Below are 21413 nucleotides of genomic sequence, written 5' to 3'. Positions count from 1 at the left end.
TTTGGTTCAGCCGTACACACCGAAAAGAAGACCGCAAGCACCCCTAACACTAGAACACCTACGTTCTCACCACCTAAAGGTTGTTTTGTGTGCAAGGAGCTGGGCCATAGTAAAGGGGATCCTGCTTGCAAGGGTTTACCCAAACATGCCTAGTGAATGTTGGACTCCTAGAGGAGACCATTATCAGTGTGGGCTTCCTAGAGGAGGGTTAGCCACTAGCCCAAGGAACGGCTGAATGGGGATTGGCTACACTGAGTGGGAGCGGTACCGGGTCTCCAGAAGAGATTCCAGTTTCCAATAATACTCAAATGTTTTTAGAATATGTGCATATCAATAGACACAAATCTCCTGCGGTCAGGGACACCGCGGCTAGCCTCACTGTTGTCACACAGCAGTCGGTACAGCCAGGATGGTATATCACTGGACTTGATTGCATGGCCCGTGGATTTTGACCGACAGAGTAAGTGCCCTTTGGCGAGGTGAGGTCACCTGGGAAAATCTCTTATCCCACCTTAAGCAAGTGCTTCAGGCACTTTAGAATACAGGTCTGTCTAGCAAGGCCACAAAGTGCCAAATAGCACTGGGCACACTGAATTACCTAGGCCACCTTGTCAGTGAATGTAAGAAACAACCTCTCAAAGCGAAGATACAGGCTGTGAAGGATTGGGACATCCCCACCACACAGACACAGGTGAGAGCCTTTTAGGCCTCACCGGGTACTACTGGATGTTCATCAAGGGGTTTGGGACCATTGCCATGCCCCTGAATGATGTAACTTTGAAGAAAATGCCAAAGAAGGTAACTTGGACCCCCGCCTGTCAACCCTCCTGTAAGGATATAAAGGACAGATTATGCGTGTCCCCAGTTCTGAAAGTGCCAGACTATGGTCAGGATTTCATTTTCCAGACAGACACCTGTGATTTTGGGACTGAAGCAGTTAGCTGCACTCTCAAGGGGGACAGCAACCTGTCGCCTACATTAGCAGGCGATTGACAAAAAGGGAAAGGAACTGGCCTTTCATAGAAAAAGAGGCTTAGGCAGTCGTGTGGGCAGTAAAGAAGCTGACAACCTATATCTTTGGGTTGCACTTTGCTATCCAAACAGACCTCAAGCCACTTTGATGGTTAATGGCCACGCAAGGGGAGAACCCTAAGCTTTTGCTTTGGGCCATATCCCTACAGGGATTAGATATGGACATCCAGAACAAGCCATGCTCCCAGCATGGAAATGCAGATGGCCTCAGCCGGTACTTTTGACTAGATGGTGAACCAGACCCTCAGTAGGGTGGTGGGTCACATGTTGAGGCTGGGGGGCATGTGAGGAATTTGACCAAATCTGCACAGTGGGTGTGCGCTCACTTGGGCTTTTTTGAAATGTTTAATTTAATGGAATGATAGAAGACCAACCTCAGAAAATCCCCCCTCGCTATCCTCCCCTCTACCCCTGATTCCTTCGACTCCCCTTTTTGACACCCCTCCCTCCACTGGCCTTTCCCTTGAATCTCCCCTTAGAAGCTCACCTCCTTGGCATGCACCCCCCTCAACACCTAGTCATCATGCCCGATTCTATCTCCTCCAAAAAAAAAGATATTCTCTTAATTACTGAAACATGGTTCTATGATGACTTCTTACCCACTGCACACAAGGCCTTCCCCCCTAGATACTCCCTGGGCATACACAATAGATCCAGCAGAGCAGAGGGTATATCCATTCTCCACACACTACACCTCACAGTCTTAGACAGTGAGAAATAACATTGCAACACTGACTACAAATATCTGCTATTCTCCCCTCTTCACCACAACTTCCTACGCCTTTACAGACCCCCTGGCTATAATAGAAACTTTGAAGATTCCCTTAGTGACTCCCTAGCGGTCATCCTGATCTCTCACCCTTCGCTTACCTGTCTAGGAGACTTCAACATCTGGTTTGACACCCCCTCAAACCCTATAACCTGTCCACTCATCGACAACATGGAAGCCCTCAACATGACCCAACTTGTATCAGGACCCACCCACATAGCAGGGCACACCATGGGTGCAGTATTCAGCTCCACCGATTCGATCTATCCACCCTTCACCGACCCTTTGTATGGACAGATCACCCCGCCATCTTCTTCTCCCCTCCCGGCCCACCTTATGCTCTCTGACCCTTCCACTTGTGTCTCCCTTTGCAACAAAATCATTGTTTCCCCGGACCTGGCCAATTCCCTGCTATCCTCCTTTCCTAATATCCATCCCCAAAGAGGAATACCATCCATTGACCTAGTGATCCAATGGTTCTCTGTTGCCCTCACCCCTTTTAGATCCTCCGCCCAAAGACCAGGTCCTTCTCCAAAGTGGTTCACCCACACCCTCAAATCCATCAAAGCCCTCAAGCACCACATGGAACGTAAATTATGGGCTGACCATCTCCCCCATAACAAAACCAACCTTACCAGGCAGATCAGGGCCTACAGGGCCGAAGTAAGGAAAGCCAAAAGATCTTTCTATGGTTCCTGAATCTCAAACATCATCAAACCCAGCAGGGAACTCGACAAGATCATCACGGAATTCAACGCCCCTCTCTGGTCTTCCCCATCCACCTCTCACTCCCAATCACACTGTGATGCCCTGCCATATCACTTTTATAACATAGCCACTGAAAGGAACCTCACCATCAACACCAGATTAGCAACTATACCCCCATCGCCCACTCCCTATTCCTTCCCTCCTGTCTATCCTCCCCACACAGCCTCCTCCTCCTCCATCTCCCATCCAGAATTCCTGAAACTACTCTCAAGTAGATGCCCCTCAGGATCCCCTGGAGCCACTCCTAAAAAACATCCTTTCCTCCACCTGCACAGGCAGCATCACCAGATCAATAATTATCCATTCACTAACATCAGGCATTTTCCCAGTAGCTTTCAAAACTTCTGTCCATTCCTTCTGTCCTCATCCTCCTTGACCTCTCATCTGTTTTTTACACAATCACCCACACCATCCTGATAAATTGACTACATGAGAACCTAGGCACCTGCCCCCCACACTCCTAAAAACATCATTTCCTCCACCTGCACAGGCAGCATTACCAGATCAATAATTATCCATTCACTAACATCAGGCATTTTCCCATTAGCTTTCAAAACCTCTGTCCATTCCTTCTGTCCTCATCCTCCTTGACCTTTCCTCTGTTTTTGACACGATCAGCCACCCCATCCTGATAAATCGACTACATGAGAACCTGGCCATCACGGATCAGGCCCTGGAGTAGCTGACCTCCTTCCTCTTGGACTGCCCCTCCCAGGTCTAACTTGTTCCCTTTCCCTTTCTCTCTCTCATCTCTCTCTCTATCTGTGGCATTCCCCAGGGCTCTATCATCTCACCCTGGTTTTTCAACCTTTACTTGGCTCCTCTAACTTTCAGTGTTATGCAGATGACACTTAGTGTTCCTTCAGGCTCACCTCAGCCTCCTCTCTTCTCTCGCTCATTCCTGACTGTCTATCTGCAATTCGTTATTGGTGCACCTCCAACAATCTCTGCTTTAATGCCAGTAAGAGAGAGATCCTTCTCATTGGGACCCCTGACCCTGCTTTCCCTCTTTCACTCTGGCCACCCACCTTGGGCCCTCTTCCTTCGCCTTCCTGCGAGGCAAAAAACCTTGGTGTCATCTTTGACTTCACTCTCTCTTTCTCTCCTCATATCTGGGGTGTCCCCAAAAAGTCCCACTACCAGCTACACCTCCTCAAATGGACTCTTCCCTTTCTCACTTTTCCCCAGAAGCTCACTGTCTCCAGAGCCCTGGACTATTGCAACAGCATCTTTCTCAATCTGCCTTCCTCTACTCTCTTCCCTCTGCAAATAATACAGAACAGGACTGTGCAAGACTTATCCTTGGCCTCAAGCCAGCCCAGGGATCCTAGATCTCCAGCCCTGAAATCTCTACACTGGCGGCTCCCAGTGGCTGCAATGATCAAGTTCAATACCCTTTGCATTGTACACAAGGCTTTCTGGGGCTGGGGTCTGCACTACATCCAATGCTCTCTTCCAAAATACCTTCCTTCTTGAGCCCTTTGCTCAGCTACTTCAACTCTCCAAGGATTAGAAACTTCTCCAGGCAGAGAGTGGGGGGTAGATCTCTTTCCTTTGCAGGTCCCTCCCTCTGGAATGGCCTCCCTGCCCCTCTCAAACTTAAGCCGGACCACCTGAAGTTCGGGATGCAGCTCAAAACATTCCTCTTCTCCTCTGCTTTCTCTCTCCCTCCCCTGCTGATCTACTTGACCTACCTGTCTGCTGTATCGACTGGTTGCTTGGCTACCCTCAGAGTCTCACTGGGTATCATCTCTTTCTTGATTTGTCACCCATGCACTGCCTCCAGGCCTACCATGCACTTAGGGGTTGTAACTGTAACCCTACAGTCCCTTATTCACCTTGCACTACCCAGAGCCGCCCTGCCCTGGCTGCACTTACTCAGAGCATTGCTGCCCTGTTTTCCCCTCCCCTCTCCCTTGCACTTCCCCCCTCCCTTTCCCATTGCACTTCTCATTCTTGCATTTGCACGATCTGAATGACACAAGGCATAATAATTGTTTGTCTTGTCCTCACACTATCTGCCAACCCCTTGTCTTGTCGTGCCTAGAATCACTTATGTACAGGTGCCTTATAAATGACTTAGCATATCATATATCATGTCAAACCTTCACTTAAAAAGCGCAACCTTGACCCCCTCATCCAATCAAACTACTGGCCAATTTCAAGCATCTGTTTCATTGCCAAACTCTTAGATTGTGCAGTATACTCCCAACTCTGCGTCTTCAAAGAATCTCATGGCCTCCTCGACCGTGACCAATCTGGCTTCAGACCGCTCCATGGAACTAAATCCTCCCTTGTCTCTATCTGCGATGGCATGAAAAGAACAGCAGACTCAGAAGGATGTGCTGGACTCCTCCTCCTTGGCCTCTCAGCAGCATTTGACACTATTGACTACGTCACTCTCAAAGACAGACTCAACCTTCTAGGCATCAGGCAATCCTGTGACACTGTGACAACTATAGCAAACCATGCAATAGACAGGAAATGACCGACCTGATCTTAATGAGAAGAGTAACTTCTTAGTAGATTAAAGTATATGACAAAGCCTAAGTGACCACACACCCCTTCCTTAATGCAACGAACGGTGTAGTAATCACCAGGCCCTGCCCAGACAGAAGGGGAAAACCACAGAGGAAAAAGAAACCCCAATGAGTGCAGTGGTCCATGTTGTGAATGAGCTGGTAGTCCAGCCGGAATCTCAAATCCAGGAATGATGAACTGTACCAGCGTGGGAATCCTCAGGGTGAACAGAGCTGAAACTCGGGGAAATGAGATAGGTGAGTATGAAAATGAGAACCAGGGAAAGGACAAGAATCAACAGAGAAGAAAGAATCTCCCAGGATGAAAGGAAATAAAGCTGAGGGAAAGGCAAGCGAGGATAAATGGCCCTGACTCAAAGAAGCAAGGGCATAGTGGCAAAGGAGCCAGAACACAGAATGGGTGAATGGCTGCGCAACAGGAGAAACCCGACCCAGCGAAGCTAAGCACTGAGCCACAGAGGACCCGGAACCCAGGTAGGTGAATTGCTGAAAGAAGGGAGGAGCCCGACCCAGCGAAGCCAAACACTGAGTGCCAGAGGATCCGGAACCCAGGTAGGTGAACGGCTGTGAGAAGGGAGAAGCATGACCCAGCGAAGCCGTAGGAATAGCAGATCGGAGACCGGCAGCGAGAGGGGAGGAGACCGGCCAGTATCCTGGGAAACAGAATGCCGGAATCCTGGATCTCAAGAAAACAAATGCCATCCAGAGGACAGAAAGGAGGCCAGAGAATCAATAGACAAGGAAGGGGGCATCAGTAAGGCTAGGAGGAAGGAGAAGAACACAGTGGGGAATAGCGAGGGCAGAAAGCACGAAGCAACGCAGCGGGCTGAGTTGTTCGAGAGCTGAAGTAGGCTCAGCTAGGCGTTCCGTTGCCTCGGCAATGAGCAGCAGTGGCCATCTTGGGAAAAGCTGAAAGGCTGCAAGGTAAACAGAAAGTCCCATTTAGGTGGCGCCATCTTGAGGGAGTGAAGGTGCCTGTAGGGTGTCTGCGCCTCCAGTACTGCCAAATTGACCAGGAACTGGGGAGAGTCCTAACAACTCTGCTTTAAGAGGCATCTCCTCTTTCCTCTCCAACCACTGGTAAATCACAATGCTCCCTCCCTTATCCTCTCCCCATCCTGCCTCTCGAAGGATCCCACAGGGTGCATTCCTCTGTACCCCCCTCTTCAACCTCTACGTAAGCCCCCCTCCGTGCACTCATCTGCTCACACAACCTTATCTGCCACAACTACACTGATGACACTCATTTTCAAGGTTCCCAACTCCCCGGCCTCTCCCCACTCAGACCTCACCTTGTGCCTCATGGATATCAACCACTAGATGACAGCCAACCACCTCATCCTCATTCCTTGCAAAACTGAAAGCCTGATTTGTGGCAAGACAGCACTACAAGACAGCACTCCTCCCCCACTGACCCTATGGCCGCCCTCCCTAGGACTGCTCACTGCAGTAAAGAACCTGGGATACACCCTCAACTCAGACCTTACACTCTCTCTCCACATCAACGCTTTCTCCAAATCATGCCACTTTTACCTCTACATTCTCAGGTGAATCTTCCCCAATCTCTCCTACCCTCTGAGACTCTCTGCAATTCTTATCATCATACTCTCTCACCTAGACTACGCCAACTCTCTCTACCAAGATGCACCTGCCTTTCAGCTCAGAATTCTCCAACGGATCCAAAACTCTGCAGCAAGGCTCCTCCTTGCCCTCTCCCCAAGAGAACACATATACGCTAAACACACAGTGCTCCACTGGCTGTAAATTAGTCGATGGGCCACTTTCAAAGCCATGTGCATCACCCACCATGTCCTCACCAAGAAAGGCCCTGAATTCCTCCAAAACAAACTCTCTCGCTACCATTCCAACAGAAATCTCAGATCTAGCTCTGCACAACTCCTGATGGTCCCCCCTTTCAATTTCACCAGATTAGGAGGATCCTCCTTCTCCGTCAAAGCACCCACAATCTGGAGCTCCCTCCCATTCAACCTCCACCTCCTAGAGGACCACCTCACCTTCATGAAGGCCCTAAAAACGTGTCTTTCCCCTCCTGCAACCTAACTTTACCCCTCCCGTTCACGCCTACACAAAGATAACCGTGACAGGAGACTGTGTCCGCCATCCCTGGTCCGAATTTGGTTTGTGACTTGAAGACTCCCACTTCGGTGACTCGACCAGGGCAGCCTGCCACAGCAGAAGGTTAGGGCCTGAGGCAAATGGCAGGTCCTGGGTCAGCGCCTTGATCCTTGTCTGGTCCCTGATTCGAGTTACGTGACCAGAGGACTCTCGCTCTCGATGGCTCAATCAGGATGCCACTGCCCGGGCGAGCAGTCAGGGGCTGGGAAAGCCAGCTGGTGGCTGAGAGAGGCTAACAAGGCCAGCTCACATGCACAGCTTACCATTTTACACATGGAAGACCCAAACAGCCCTTGAAACCTATCACCAGCAACTGCCAGGTAAGAGACGACAATCTAATTCTCATATGTGGTTGCATGTGTAAGTGACTCCAGTCAAGCAATCCCACTAAGTCAGTGCCTTGTCTGGGATGCCCAAGGGAAGCGCTTATTTATATATTTTTATGGCAAGTTATAATCTGGATGATGAACCCTTGTATAACACCCCTCTCTTAGAATCCCCCTTGATCCCACTGAGCCAAGAAGTAGGCTTGTTTTGCAAATTTAAAAGATTTATTTGAAAATTAAAACAATATATATATATATATCACACTTCCATAAATAAATTGATAATGGATAGCACACTTGTGAATATGAGCAGTAATCAGCAATAGGTAATCCTACAGTAGCACAGTTCTTGGTAATTTATGGATAGGAAAAGAAGAATAAGGTAGCGGAGAGTGCTTTATATGGTTCAAGGAAAGGCAAGGTGAGACAGAATACAACACAGAAATAACCTTGAGATTATTTCAACCAAAAGATAATATGATCACTTTTTCTTGAACAATTCTCTCCCCCCCTATGCAATGTAAGAAGGAAGGAGCACACAGTTCTCAGGAATGCAATCAAATACAATACGAAATTCAGTTCCCCCCCAGCAAGCTTAGAGGAAAACAGGTAGAAGTTTGAAACACAGGCGAATTACTTTAATGTGGTTTGCAAGGAAGTGAAAAGGTGCTAAAATTGCTTTTAATTCCCTCTAGAGGTTCAGGGTAGGTGATGGCTACTTTATATCAGTTCAGACTCTCTTTAGCAATGCTCTATGAGTAACTAGCAGGTTAAACGAATTTTAGCAAAGGAAAGCAAGGAGCTGCTGACTTTTTTACTGGAGAAGAAATCAGGCCAAATCGCAAATCGCGGTAAAATTCGTGAGTGCGTGAATCGTGATTACGGCAAAAGTATAAGGAGTAGCAAGTCGTTGGAAAGCCTAGAATCTTAGCTTTTCGATGAAAGTTAAACCACGTTCCTAGGACAAACGGTTCCAGAGATACAGACGATTTAGCAAAGGTCGTTTTTCGGATTTAAAGTAAAACTCAAAATGACAGGTGACAGTTTGCAGCTTTAGAATGACAGATGACAGCTCGCAGCTTTAGAATGATAGATAACAGGATTACTAGGAGGCAGTTCTACTTAGGTTAAAATAGTTTGCATTAGATTATTTTAACTAAGGGATTGGGTTTCGCACAGGTCTGGCAGTACTCACACTATATTTTTAGAAGGACTGGACCTCGTCACGGATCGGGTCAACTGGACTGGACTTCGGGCGGTTCTGCTCACAGCGTCTGGGTCAGCTCTGCTCTGCTGTCCTGGGTCTGCTAGGCACCGGTTCTCTGGATCAGGTTCTGCCTTCTCTGGACACAGCACGGCTCCTGGTTTTGGATGTTTCTGTCACAGGGTTCTAGGCCAGAATCAAACAGCTCAGCCCGGCTATTTGAAGAGTTCAGTTGCAAAAGATTTTGAGGCCTGCTGACAAATACTTTTGCTTGCAGTGGGCCTTCTTGGTTAAAAGTTCTGTAGTCTCTGTTTAGCTTGGAAGTCTAAGTGTTGGATCTCTGGATGTGAAGTCGTCGGTCAGCACGCTCCGCAGCAAATGGAATTGAATGTCTCTACGTAGGTTTCAATGTTCCTTTTATGTGTTTTGAAAGTGGGTGTGTGCGTAGCATCACTAAGCTTGCCCCTCTCTTGATTTGATAGGTCAATAGATTCTTTGGTCCCTGATTTGGGAAGGGATAGTGTGTCAGAGTGATGTCATTTTTATGACCTGCAGAAATGATACTCCCCTGGTCAATGTGCACACAAATCTATTTCTGATCCAAATACGTATTTCCCAGGTTCACAAGTGATTGACATTACATGTACATATTACACATTGCTTAAGGTAGTCTCTGTTCCGACTCTAGCGTTTCTAGGAGCTTGCATTCAAAAATGGCAACTTATTTTCGATTTTAGTGGGTTTGCAACATTGGTTTTTCATCAAAAATTATCCAAATGTACACCCTCCTTCTACACATATCCCAGTAAAATTCCAGGTCGCTAGCTTAAATACTGTGTCTGCAATATTCATAATTAGCGGGGTTTTTCACCAGAACATCACACAAATTGGAGTTTGGTCTTGAATTGTGGGCACAGTTTTCATTTTAAGGATCCCCAAATTGCACATTTCTGTCATCTGGTTACAAAGTATTTTTATGAAACATATATTTGCCTTCAATTCAACTCCCCAAAGTGTTTGGGTCCGCCTCCAGAAGCTTGGGTGGGTCAGGAAACACATGTCTCTCCTTGCTGGCAGAGGGCTGTTGACAGGAAACACTCAAAATTAACATACCCCATTCAAGGGGAAGAGTCTTTTGTGTGGGCTCCAGCAAGCTGAAGGAAAACCCCTCCTTCTCACTCAGAAGGGCCATGTGATATCCTGCCTCCTGGTGTGGGAATCTCTGAGGTGTTAAGGTTTCCCAGCCTCTTGGCCTCTGGGAACAGCAGGTGGCTAAGATTTTTAATTAACCAACAAGCTTTGAAGTCCAGCTGACTCAGGTCCCTTTGTCAGCTATTGAACTCAGTTCTCCTGTCAGAGTTTAGACCGCTAGCGCCGCCTTGTGGAATTTGTCGGTACTGCATCCATTTAAGAGTGGTCTTGAATTTGACAGGAGATTTTTGCTATTGTTTTGATAGGCATCCTTACATTAGAGTGTTTATGTGGAACCCCCCCACAAGAAGGTTGAATCTTTAGAGTGGTCTTGTGCCCATGATTTCAGCAACTTTTTGACATCAGTAAAACGGATTTTTGAACAAAGGTCTCCGGTATTAGCTATCTTGCAATGTTTGAACTTGACATTTGGAGCTTGCCCTCAAAGAAACAGAGGTGATTTAAAAGCGCTTTTGCTCTGACAGGTGCTGCTATTTTTCCTTTGGCACCACCTTTCACCCCTGGCGCTTTTGGTATGCGCACAACTGCGCGGTTCTCCTGGACTCTGGGATGGAATGATGGCGGTGGCAGCTCATCCCCACATCTACCCAGTCTATTGATTCAGCACTGCGCGGTTCTCCTGGACTCTGGGATGGAATGATGGGCGGCGACAGCTCATCCCCATTGATTCTGCATGGGTCAAAACCCTTCACACATGCAGCCAGCTGACTGACTAGGTGTAGGCATTGTGTTCATTCTAGTTGATTGGTAAAGTGTAACCAGTGTATCGATGCTAGGTGATTGCAAAATCCATCCAGGCTTCAATGTGGGCAAATGAAGAATACAGCCAGTGTGATGAGTCTAGTTACTTGTGCAATATAGCCATCACTTTATTCCAGGTCATTACGGAATGCAGCCACTGTATTATACCCAGGTGAACTTAGAGTGTAGCCTTTGTACTGAATTACGATGGATGTAGAACAGTCAGTTTCAGTGGCCGAAGTGGGCGGGAGTGGTTGGGAGCAGTGTAATTGGCAATATCCCTATACGAGAATTCATCCGAAATTGCACCACCAACAAATATTATCAAATTGAAAGTGAGGAAATCACAAGACGATTTTTACAAAAGGGTACAAGGCTGAAGTGGTGGAGAGAGCAAGGAACTTATTTGTTAGAGAAAAACGGACTGTGCTGACAGCAGGTGGTATGAGCCTTTTGGATGGAATGCCATCCATCTGTGTTTCTGAACTGCCACTTTACATTTATTCACTTCGTATAATATAAGGGAGTCTGAGATGTTATAAGGTGTGAGCACCAGGGCAGTGCATGACTTAGTAGGTGTGTGCTAGAATGTCTAGGTACACACAGAGCCTAAGGATGTTTTGAGGTGGTCAAATGGGCTTGGGAATATATTATGTGAGATGCACATTTCTGACGTTTTTGTCTGGAAGGTGTTGAGCAAAGTTGGCACAACCTATTGAGCATGTACCAATATTGGGATCACGTTATTTAACAGAGGTTTGTTAATGAGATTTCAACAAATTAAGAGTTGTATATTTATTTTTACGTTTTCTGTGTTTTTTTCTCTTCCCCTTTGTTTTCCCCTTCCCCTGGTATGTTTGTCTCACTCTTTTTTCGATTTGTGATATATTGCACAGTATCATATGTTCCCATTATCTTATATATGGTTTGTTTTTTTGTTCTTAATTGTTATGTGTGTGGTAAGGGTGTTCAACAATTACTGTGGAGTTGTCCTCAATCATTTACTTTGGTTGCATGTATGGGGAACTCTTTAGATCTATTCCCATGCCATGATGAAGACCTTGTGAAGGTCGAAACCTGTGTCGGCTTTGGACTTTTGGACAATCATTAAGGTGTTGAATGTTTAGACAACCATTAAACTTCATTATGGATGTTATTTGTTGTGGATCTGTACATGAGTAGGAATTTGGAATGTATGTGTTTCATGACTAAAGCTACAGAATTTGGACTTTGGAATTTTATAATTGGGGGTTAAAGAGTGCATGGAGTAAAGTATCTTTGGTGCACCGTTAGAATGCAGACAATGCATTGAACTTCTCACACTCAATGCATAGGGAAAATAGCCGACGGCACAGCAGCAGACCCACATGCTTGTGCCATCATAAACCACTCAAAACACTTTGCACAACACCTCTGCCATAAAAACGCAGCTACTCTTCATGACAAAAATGTGATAAGTATCTTTAAACATAATATCTCTCACGCTCTTGCATACCCTCTCCAGACCATTAATCACCACCTGCCCACATGCCAGCTTGACATGGGTGGCTAGCAGGGGCTTGGCCACCCATCATATCGTCATATTGGCCAATATGCACACATGCATTCACCTCCTCAAATTTCATCCCATACCTGGACTGCGGTCCCCCCGAGGGTGTTGAAACAACAGCGCAACATTTGATGTATTACATTACATTATAGTGGCTTGTGGACAATGCAGTTAGGAACAATGCCTGCAGGGCAGAGGGGTGAACCCTTCTCCAGGTTCAAATCCAGCAGGGTATGGTTGCAGTCTATTCCCTCTGGGAATTGCAAGTATGGTATGGATGCAGTCCATTCCCTCTGGGAACTGCAAGTAGGGTTACTGTGACTGCTAAGCTCTGCATCAACTACGAGTAAGGTAATGTTTCATGGGAGCATGAATGTACTCTCTGCTTTGCAAGTAGGGCCCATATGACAGGGGAATGCTTGAAGTCTGTGACTGCAGGCCAAGCACTGTGGGCACTGCAGTTACTGTCAGTGTGACTGACGTATGATCACAGGCCATGCGATGTGGACATTGTATGTAGGGTCATTGGGCCCAGAACAAGGCTGACGGTCATGCCCTGTGGTCACTGCATTTAGGGACATTGTTCCTGCAGCATGTCCCCCAGGCACAGCCCTTCCTTTTGCCATGGAGTGGGTGGCAGCACTTAAGGGTCTGTATCTGCAACCCTCCAGTGCCTTTCGCTCTGCACTTATGAGCCACCCGCTGGCTGCACTCTTCAGTTAACTGCTCTTCCCCCTTCCCCTCCTCCCTGGCACTTCTCCTGTTCCCTCTTACCCGCACTTGCACGATTTGAATGACACTAGGCCTACTAAGATTGTTATTTTGCCCTCCCTTTGTTTCCCCCTCCTTGTCTTGTCACACCTAGAAACACTAGTGTACAGGCGCGTTATAACTGCCACATCATGTCATATGCAGGCACTAAAGATGAGGAGTCACAGTCCCTGAGACATGGTGAACGCCATGTCCTGATAAAATGTGGGCACTGCCGGGAGTGTTAACGAAATCACCAACACATAATATTTAGTAAAATCATGGTCCTATAGTACAATTATATAACATACAATACATTAGATTAAACCTTACAAATTACCAGAATAAACGTTAGTTTTATTACAATACAAAACCCAAAAAACACTGACATTCTGTTGATACTTTTTTTGTGTGTATTTTTGTGTATTTATTTTGTATTTATTAAGCACTTTACACCAAAGTAATGTACAAATCATCATGTTGCAGTATAATTAATAAGAATTCAATACCAAATAACCAACAAAAACTAAAGGAGATGAATTTGGAGAGCAGCACGAACAAGGCAATATGAAGAAATAGGAGAGACAGTGGGACCGCATTCCAGTGAAGAGGGGCCAGTAAGGAGAATGTGCGAAATCGGGACTGAGCACAGGATGGAGGAGGGACAGCTAAAAGAAAAAGGGACTGGGAACAAAGAGGACGAGAGAGAATAGAAGGAGACCAAGAAAGAAAGATATGTAGGGGGAGATTGTGAGGGGATTCAAAGACCATTCAGAGAAAATTAAATTTAAGGCGGGAGTGAAAGGATAGCCAGCCAAGCGAAGATAACGAGGGAGAGATAGAGTCACGAGGAGAAAGAGCCAAGAGAAGACAAATGGAAGAGTTGCAAATAGCCGTAAGATGGGTAAGACGAGAGGCTGGCATGTCAACTAGAATACAGGAACAATACAAAAGATGAGAAAAGATGAGAGAAGAAATTAATAGCTTGGCAACATGGAAAGTAAGAAAGGACGATCCTTACGAATGTTTGGGTGTCTACCTCGATCATGCACCATTTCAAGCAAATCTGCAGGGTTCAAAAGCTATTATGCATGTAAAATATTCTGCAGTTACCATTCATGATCACTAAGAGCAGGTTTTTCTGGAGTACATCCAAATTTCGGAGGAAGCCGATCAGCAAATTTTCTCCACAGCACGGACCTTTGAATCGGTCACTTCCATCTCATTGCATTTTTTTGAACTTAGCATAAATTATTACAGCAATTATATAAAAAAAATATTTTCATTAACCCCGACCTCTCCAGAATCTTGAAATGGATGCATCATTGGATACTAGTGTAGTGGACCAAACAGAGAGCTGGATTTCAATCTGCAGTCTTCTATCTATTTAACAAATCTATCTGTCAGCTGTGTGGGAACAAGGACCTGTGACAGTGAATCCAAGGATCCCCAGGACCAAAAACAAAAATGGGAAATGCCTGTTGCAGTATCACCCCGAGGATCATGTGCCGGGGAAAAACACGGCATCAAAGGCATAATTTGATGCTGTTTTTTGTTGAAAAGCATTTACATCTGGATCCACAGATCCAACAGGCCTCTTCGTAAATTGACAAATGCTGCCCTGCCAGGGAGTCAAAATTAAGAGTCCATGGTGCAGATGGGGTCCAAAATAAATCATGTAAGGGGTGGTTTGGCGACATTCCATGTAGTTGTTCAGTCACTTTAGAGAAAATACATTCTGATCCTAAGACCAGAATCTAGAAGTCAGAAAAATAAAATATGAGATTCAGGATAGGTGCTCTACAGGAAGGGGCACAGGGGCAATTATTCTGGCGATGGATGAAGGCCTGTCACGCCCTTAATGTATGAGGTGAATTGAAGAGAAGAAGGAGGTTAGATTGACAGAAGGTGCCATTTTGAAATTAAGTCACTGGAGTTTGAAGGTGAAGCATAGGGTGAAGGTGCATTGAGATGTAGATAATTGATCAGATGCTATCCAATAGTCCTTGTACCACTGGACAGCCAATGGTACCGGCTGGGCACACTCTTAAATGGCAACGAACATTTGAGAGTGGTTAGCATCGGACTAGAGGCTTTCAGGAGTGGTGAGTCTGTATTTGTAATCAAAACAATGATGTTACGGAAAAACACAAAATGTTCAGAAAGATATATCAACAAAAATCCCTACAAATGCCCTTAGAGACTTTAGTTGAAAGGATGATGAGATTCATTTTCAAGAAGTTGGTTTCAACACTCGAAGATAAAAAATATATATTTTTGCAAAGTACTTACAAGGGGTGGCATCACATGCTAATTATAATTTTATTTAAACACGACATGTCATTAAGTTATAAAATCTTATCTCCAGGCCACCGCAGCACTGGCCATCATGACTTCCTTGATGGTGTCTCACATGATATTGTCAATGATATCATCAATAGCAAACACCCTTAAGCGTATTGACAAGGGCCTGCTGCAGGCTAGCCACTCCAAAAAGGTGCGATATTCAGTGTAGAGCACCAGGCCATAGGCCAGGTGTTATTCAAAGGTATGAAGGGCTCTCCAAAAAAGCCAAGGTGCATTGGACAGTACCCCAAAAGGAGCTGGGTGGGTTGAAGAGCAGCCGACTGCAAGAAATGGTGAAGCTTGGTTCAAAACCCACAGAAATATACACAGCAAAACAAGGCCAGAGAGGTAATGGGTAAAACATACCCATGGATTTATCAGTACAGATAGGAAGGTTAGATTGTGTGAAACCTGCAGGAATATAGTCCCTAAGGGAGCACAGCTGTGGATCATCAACAAATGAATGAAGACTAGGTCCGCCTTTCTCTTTGTAACCTGTACCCCATGCCTGCAACACTGTATCCCCGCTACAAATCCCGCTACAAATGCTCTCTCAAGTGAAACCTCCATTTTGCATCCTTCTGACTGTATTCATATTACTGTATCGCCTTGCAAACCTACTACTGCTGTACATAACCCTGCATGCACACAACGCACACATGCCTTCTGCTTTACGCTTAGTTGTCACTAGACGTGTGTACTTGCAAGTCATAATGTAAGACTCATATTCAAGGATGAAAATGAAACGGTTATATTTACTTAAGAGTGTAAATATATATTTCCTGAGAAAAACAAATCTGACACCCAGAGGTATAAGTATGGAAAATAATACCTAGGAATAATCCTAAGTAATAATTTCCTTTGCAATGAATATACACATAACATCTCATAAATTGCCCCTGTCATTTGTCTTTTCTAGAACTTGATTTTTGAATGACATGAATAGGAATGGTTAATTGCAAGTAGAATGCTACATTAGTCTATTCACTCACTCACTGAATCACTCGCTCACTCACTTCACAGTGGACAAATTATACCCCCCTTTCAAAAATGGAAGCATTGCTACAGCGAGGGTTGAAGGCCAGAATGAGTCAAAGCAATCTGCCTCTGTCAGTCCCAGAATAGAAAGGGACAAAAATAGTCCCTTTTGAGAGGAAGAATTAAGGCGCATCCCTCAGTGTTACTTATGAAGAACACTCAGAACATAGAGTTCAAGAGAACGGTAGAGAAGAGGTCTAATCATTAGGCTTACACCATCAGAGAGGCATGAAAAGCGGGAGCTCTCCCACTTCCCCCAAACCATGCGCCCAGGCCAAGCCCCAAGAGAAGACAGTTGTGGTTATGTGGTAATCTGGGCTCTCAGGTGAAGAATTTCCTGAGTAACCTTATATTTCAAATTCTTGACCTCCCATTTTCTCTCCGATACCTTCCACCTTCTACTTCCATCGTTCCCCACCCTAACATGTCCCTTCTCCATGGGTTGCCTTTTTCTCATCAAACATATTCATGGATTTGTTCATGGGTGGCATTTTTTTATTTTTGTAAATGACGTCATTCAGAGTTAAATACCTTATAAATAAGTACTCATGAAAGAGTATACAATACTATGTATTCTCTAGGGAATATGTTACTCTTCATCACCTTTTTCTCAGCAGCTTCTGCTTTTGAGTATGGATGCATGTTATCCCTGCTTTGAACCCCTTCTTTTCTATTGCTATAGTCCATCCGTATGGTCTTCAGAAGACAAAAACCCATGGTGAAAAAACTCCTCATTGAAGTGACTTAAGATGTTTCCCTACAAATCCTGGTCACTTTCTCTGTATAATGTGTTTCACTTTGTCATTGAGGCGCACACAACTGAAAGTGATATTAGGAATCCAAAAGGCCTAGTCCTTCTTTGGAATAGAGTCGAAATGTATTGTAAAGAAAGAATCATGTGAGTGGACATCAGATCAATGCATACAACAGGGGTCTGTAACCTTTATCTCACCAAATATTGTGGACTACAACTCACAGCAGCCATAGCCAGAGCAGCTAATTCTAAGGGATCATGGGAGTCGTAGTCTAAAATAGCTGAAGAGATATAGCATGTAGTCTGTTGCTTTGCAGGAGGCGAAGAATTGTCACATTCAAGTGCATAAAAGAGACAGCAATCACCATTTATGAACTTTGGCTGAAGCTCTCTGGCATTAGATGGCGGATTATAGCGCCAGAGTGACTCTCCTTATAATCAAGCAACTATGTTAAGAAAGCTAGAAATATGCCATGCTTAAAAATACCACCATGCTCCATTCTACAGCATGCGAGCGAGGATCTTGTTGCTACTGGGCTTAACGATTGATGCTGAGGCTTCAGTCATTGTAAAGGTTCTGGATAATGCAGTTAGATGTTAGACATTTTTACATTATACTTTAAAATTATGTGTTTATTTATATAGCACATTAATCCAAAACGCTTTACAGAGCACATATTTACATACAATATCACACAACCGAAATTGGTACTATATAATATATGCCTTAACAATCTACCATTGCAGCTTTCTAGTTGCGGCATCCTCTGTGCTCAATTGCTTCTGCTGAACAGGGCATTAGGTGATCCTAAAGCAGGATTTGAAATATTTGCCATACATTTTGCAAGCCTGTGTCCTTTTACCGCTGATAATTCTTGGAACAGGTATGCCTTGAAGACACATGCATTGGCAGATAGAGTTCTAAGTACAGCCAGGATTTTAGGCCAGTTCAATTGCCAAAAAATGGTTCACCATGTGAAAAAGCTATGCTTAACATGCTATAAATGTGAACTATGAGTCATCGTTGAGAAGACCAGAATAATTCCAGCTTGTGCTCATACGTGTTTTTTGCTTTAACTGTAAAATCGTTCAGCTGAGAATCAGGAGGAAAGGAATTAACTTCCCAACCTGTTCCAAAATTCCCTTTCAAATTCAGATTGGGCACACATTTCAGTTGGCCTACTTTACAAGCACATGCGGCAAGGGGAGTTCGGGTAAATATCCTCTTTGCAGTATCTGTGAGGTGACAATGATACACTTTTTGTTCTTTTGCCCCCAGACAGGGGGCTTGAGAGCGTTTTATCTGAAACCCTTCTCGAGATCTGCAGGAATGCGTACTCCCTCTGACGGCCAGGAACTCTGTAGACGAACGGATGATGTAGGAATTGTATACAGAGTAGCCAAATATACCCATCATGCTTGGCTCCTGAGGCCCAAAGTGTAAATAAGGATGCAACTGAATAAGGGGAACTAGGCTATAACTCAAGGGGGGAGGGGCAACATGTTTGAAAATTGAATGCCTAGATGTGGGGGACGCGAGTATCTCTCCCCCTTACATTTGCCCCCTACCATTTTGGGGTTTGATGTTTCTTTGATGGGATTGTCAATATCTGATTTATCTATTCTACATATTTTTAATCATCTTCCTTTTATAATTATGTATATATACATTTCTAGAATGCATATTTATGAAATTGTTTTTACAATTGTGTATATTGTTTATGGGTCTGCGCTGAAAAAATGTTTTAAAACAACAACACATTCAATTCCAATGTAATTATAGCAACAGGCATAACATAATGCTCATGTACAATTTGAATTTATTGAAAGAGAATACAGGTTGTCTGTTCAAAATATATTTGATATTGGTACATGGAAATTGCTACTGACCTCCTCCCAGACAACCAGAATGCTCAGAGTGCAGTCAATAACTACTGGTATTGACTGCTTTCTGAACATCCTGTCTTCAAAAGCACAAAAAGGGAAACAGCAATGCCATGTCGAAGCAAGACCTTTTTTCATCAAGCCTCCTCTTCTATTGGAGTAACTTTTTTTTTAATTGCATTCTCTTTGGTATGTTTCATCTTTAACAATTCAAAGAGAAAGTTGCAAAATTAGAAAATGCGTTCACTTTCCTACAGCAAAACAATTTACTTTTTTACACGACACCTAATGCACGCTCATGTTAAACCCACTCTAATTTAACCAAGTTTGCATTACAAATGGTAAATTTATAACAAGAAACTGGTTGTTGAAACACTACAAAATAAACATACAATTAATTTACTAACTCAGTTTGTCGATTTATTTACTATAAAGGCAAAGTTTTTACTTCACCAGCAAAACGCCAAAACATATATTGCTAATATCACTAAGTGCTAATGGCTGTATACACCTCAGGAGGGGTCATTAACGCTTGGGATAATGACCCTTCCCAGGTTATGGCCTGAGGTGATCTCCGAAAAGTGACCCAAGCCATCGATAAGGCTATAGTATTGTATCTGTGCAAATGTCCTCAGTTTACAAAATGGAACGGAAAAGCCATTCAGCCTCCCTGTGTAGTGAGGAACTCAGAAACTGCCTGCCACATAACTTGGCAATTGTTGCAGCTTCAATTTAATGGGACCTGGAATGAACCCATTTTTTGTATAAGTCCTATTTAATAGGACCCATATATGGTTACATTTTGTTTATAACTCACTTAGTGGGATTCTGCTATGAGTCCATATTGCGCATAACTCTCAATTAGTGGGATACTGATATGAGTTTATATTCTGTATGGCTGTCATTTAGTAGGATCCTGATATGAATCTGTTTGGGTATAACTCCTACTTAGCAGGTTAGTTCTTCAAAGTAGTTATATGATGATAGGTTTAGGCCCAGGTAATTCCAGGCGTAGTCCCTTGTAGTCACATTTGTATTTTTACTAAGATGCGTTCTCTAGTGTAGGGCAGGATGACCGACAAGAATAGTAAAATAGAGTCCGGTTTTCAGATCAGCAAAACATTCTGGAAAGAGTGATTGTAATTCATTACCTCTGAGTGTTTCTCTTGAAAATTCATCATGGATATCCTGAAAATCAGATTGACTTTTACTATTCAACAAGTCAATAGGTGCAGCCCAGTTTGCTCCAAACAAAACATCTTTTTCTTAGCATTATTTATGGAGTTTATTGGATAAATTGCCAACTCATTCATTCAATCAGGTAATGATGTGTCAATGTTTATTATGTTTATAATGTTTATAATGGTCATGTTTAATAATTAAGATGGCACACTGCAGCATTTTCCTATTTTAGGATAGCCGACACAACCCATATTTAAAAGGATTACTAACTTTAAAAAATAGTTTGTGCCATAACCACTTTTTGTAGAAAAGCACAGAGATGAGATATCGCTTAGGGGTTTCATAGAATCACCTGCTGGGATTGCAATTGCTTTGGGTATCGGGCATTAGTGAAAGTCTTGATAAATAGTAATTCAACAAAACTAATGAATATGCACCCAGAGATGGTAAATTTGCTCCCAGGCCTCAGATAAATGCTGCCATACACATTGACACATTTGCACAGAAATATACTTGAATAGTAAATAAGATCAAGGAAATAGACAATAACCAAACCAAGTTTAACACATCACACCAAGCTTTAAAACAAAACTGAAGGACCTGGTGAATAAATATGAGAAGAGGAACAAAGGCAATGCAGCAGGCAGGTAGACAATTAAATATGAGCCTGGCATCTGCCTGACCATCTCTATTTATGGAACATGCCCCCATATTGCTCTGATCAATCACCTGTATGAAGAGGAAACAGCAAGGGGGAGACAGTGCATAGACAGGGGAAGCCACCCAGCCTGACACAGTCCAAGGCCCTATTGCCAGAGCACCGCTGTTACGGTGCCATTGGACCTTTACCCATATGGATCCGTTTCGTATCTTCTTAATTTGCATTAAATAGTCATTAAATTATCCAAAAAACATAAATACACAAGATACAATGTAACTGAAAGGGGTGCATCTTTTAACAACATAAGCTATATGGAGCAGGTAATTCAGAATTCCCATTCTGACCCTCAGGGAGAGGGTGCCCAATTCCAATAACACAACATGCGTGGAACAATAATGTGAGTTCTGACCATCAAGAGGCAGACCACTTCACACAAATATTACCCTGATCCTTCGTTGTACATTGAGTGTTGATGTTTAAGATCCTTAGCATTGGCGAGCTTCTCGGGCATGAACATAAAT

The 21413-nt window shown here is 44.2% G+C and overlaps 1 protein-coding gene across 2 annotated transcripts in view; it reads right to left on the bottom strand.

The window, feature by feature from the left end:
- CARD11 (caspase recruitment domain family member 11) overlaps positions 1-21413 on the bottom strand; it is a 1247701-nt gene that overhangs the window by 768086 nt on the left and 458202 nt on the right. The gene's annotated exons all lie outside the window — the stretch shown is intronic.

Source organism: Ambystoma mexicanum, chromosome 2q, assembly GCF_040938575.1.
Source record: "Ambystoma mexicanum isolate Mex_15411 chromosome 2q, UKY_AmexF1_1, whole genome shotgun sequence".
NCBI lineage: Eukaryota > Metazoa > Chordata > Amphibia > Caudata > Ambystomatidae > Ambystoma > Ambystoma mexicanum.
Note: the sequence above shows the minus strand (reverse complement) of the source record. Positions and strands in the feature narration are given on the sequence as shown.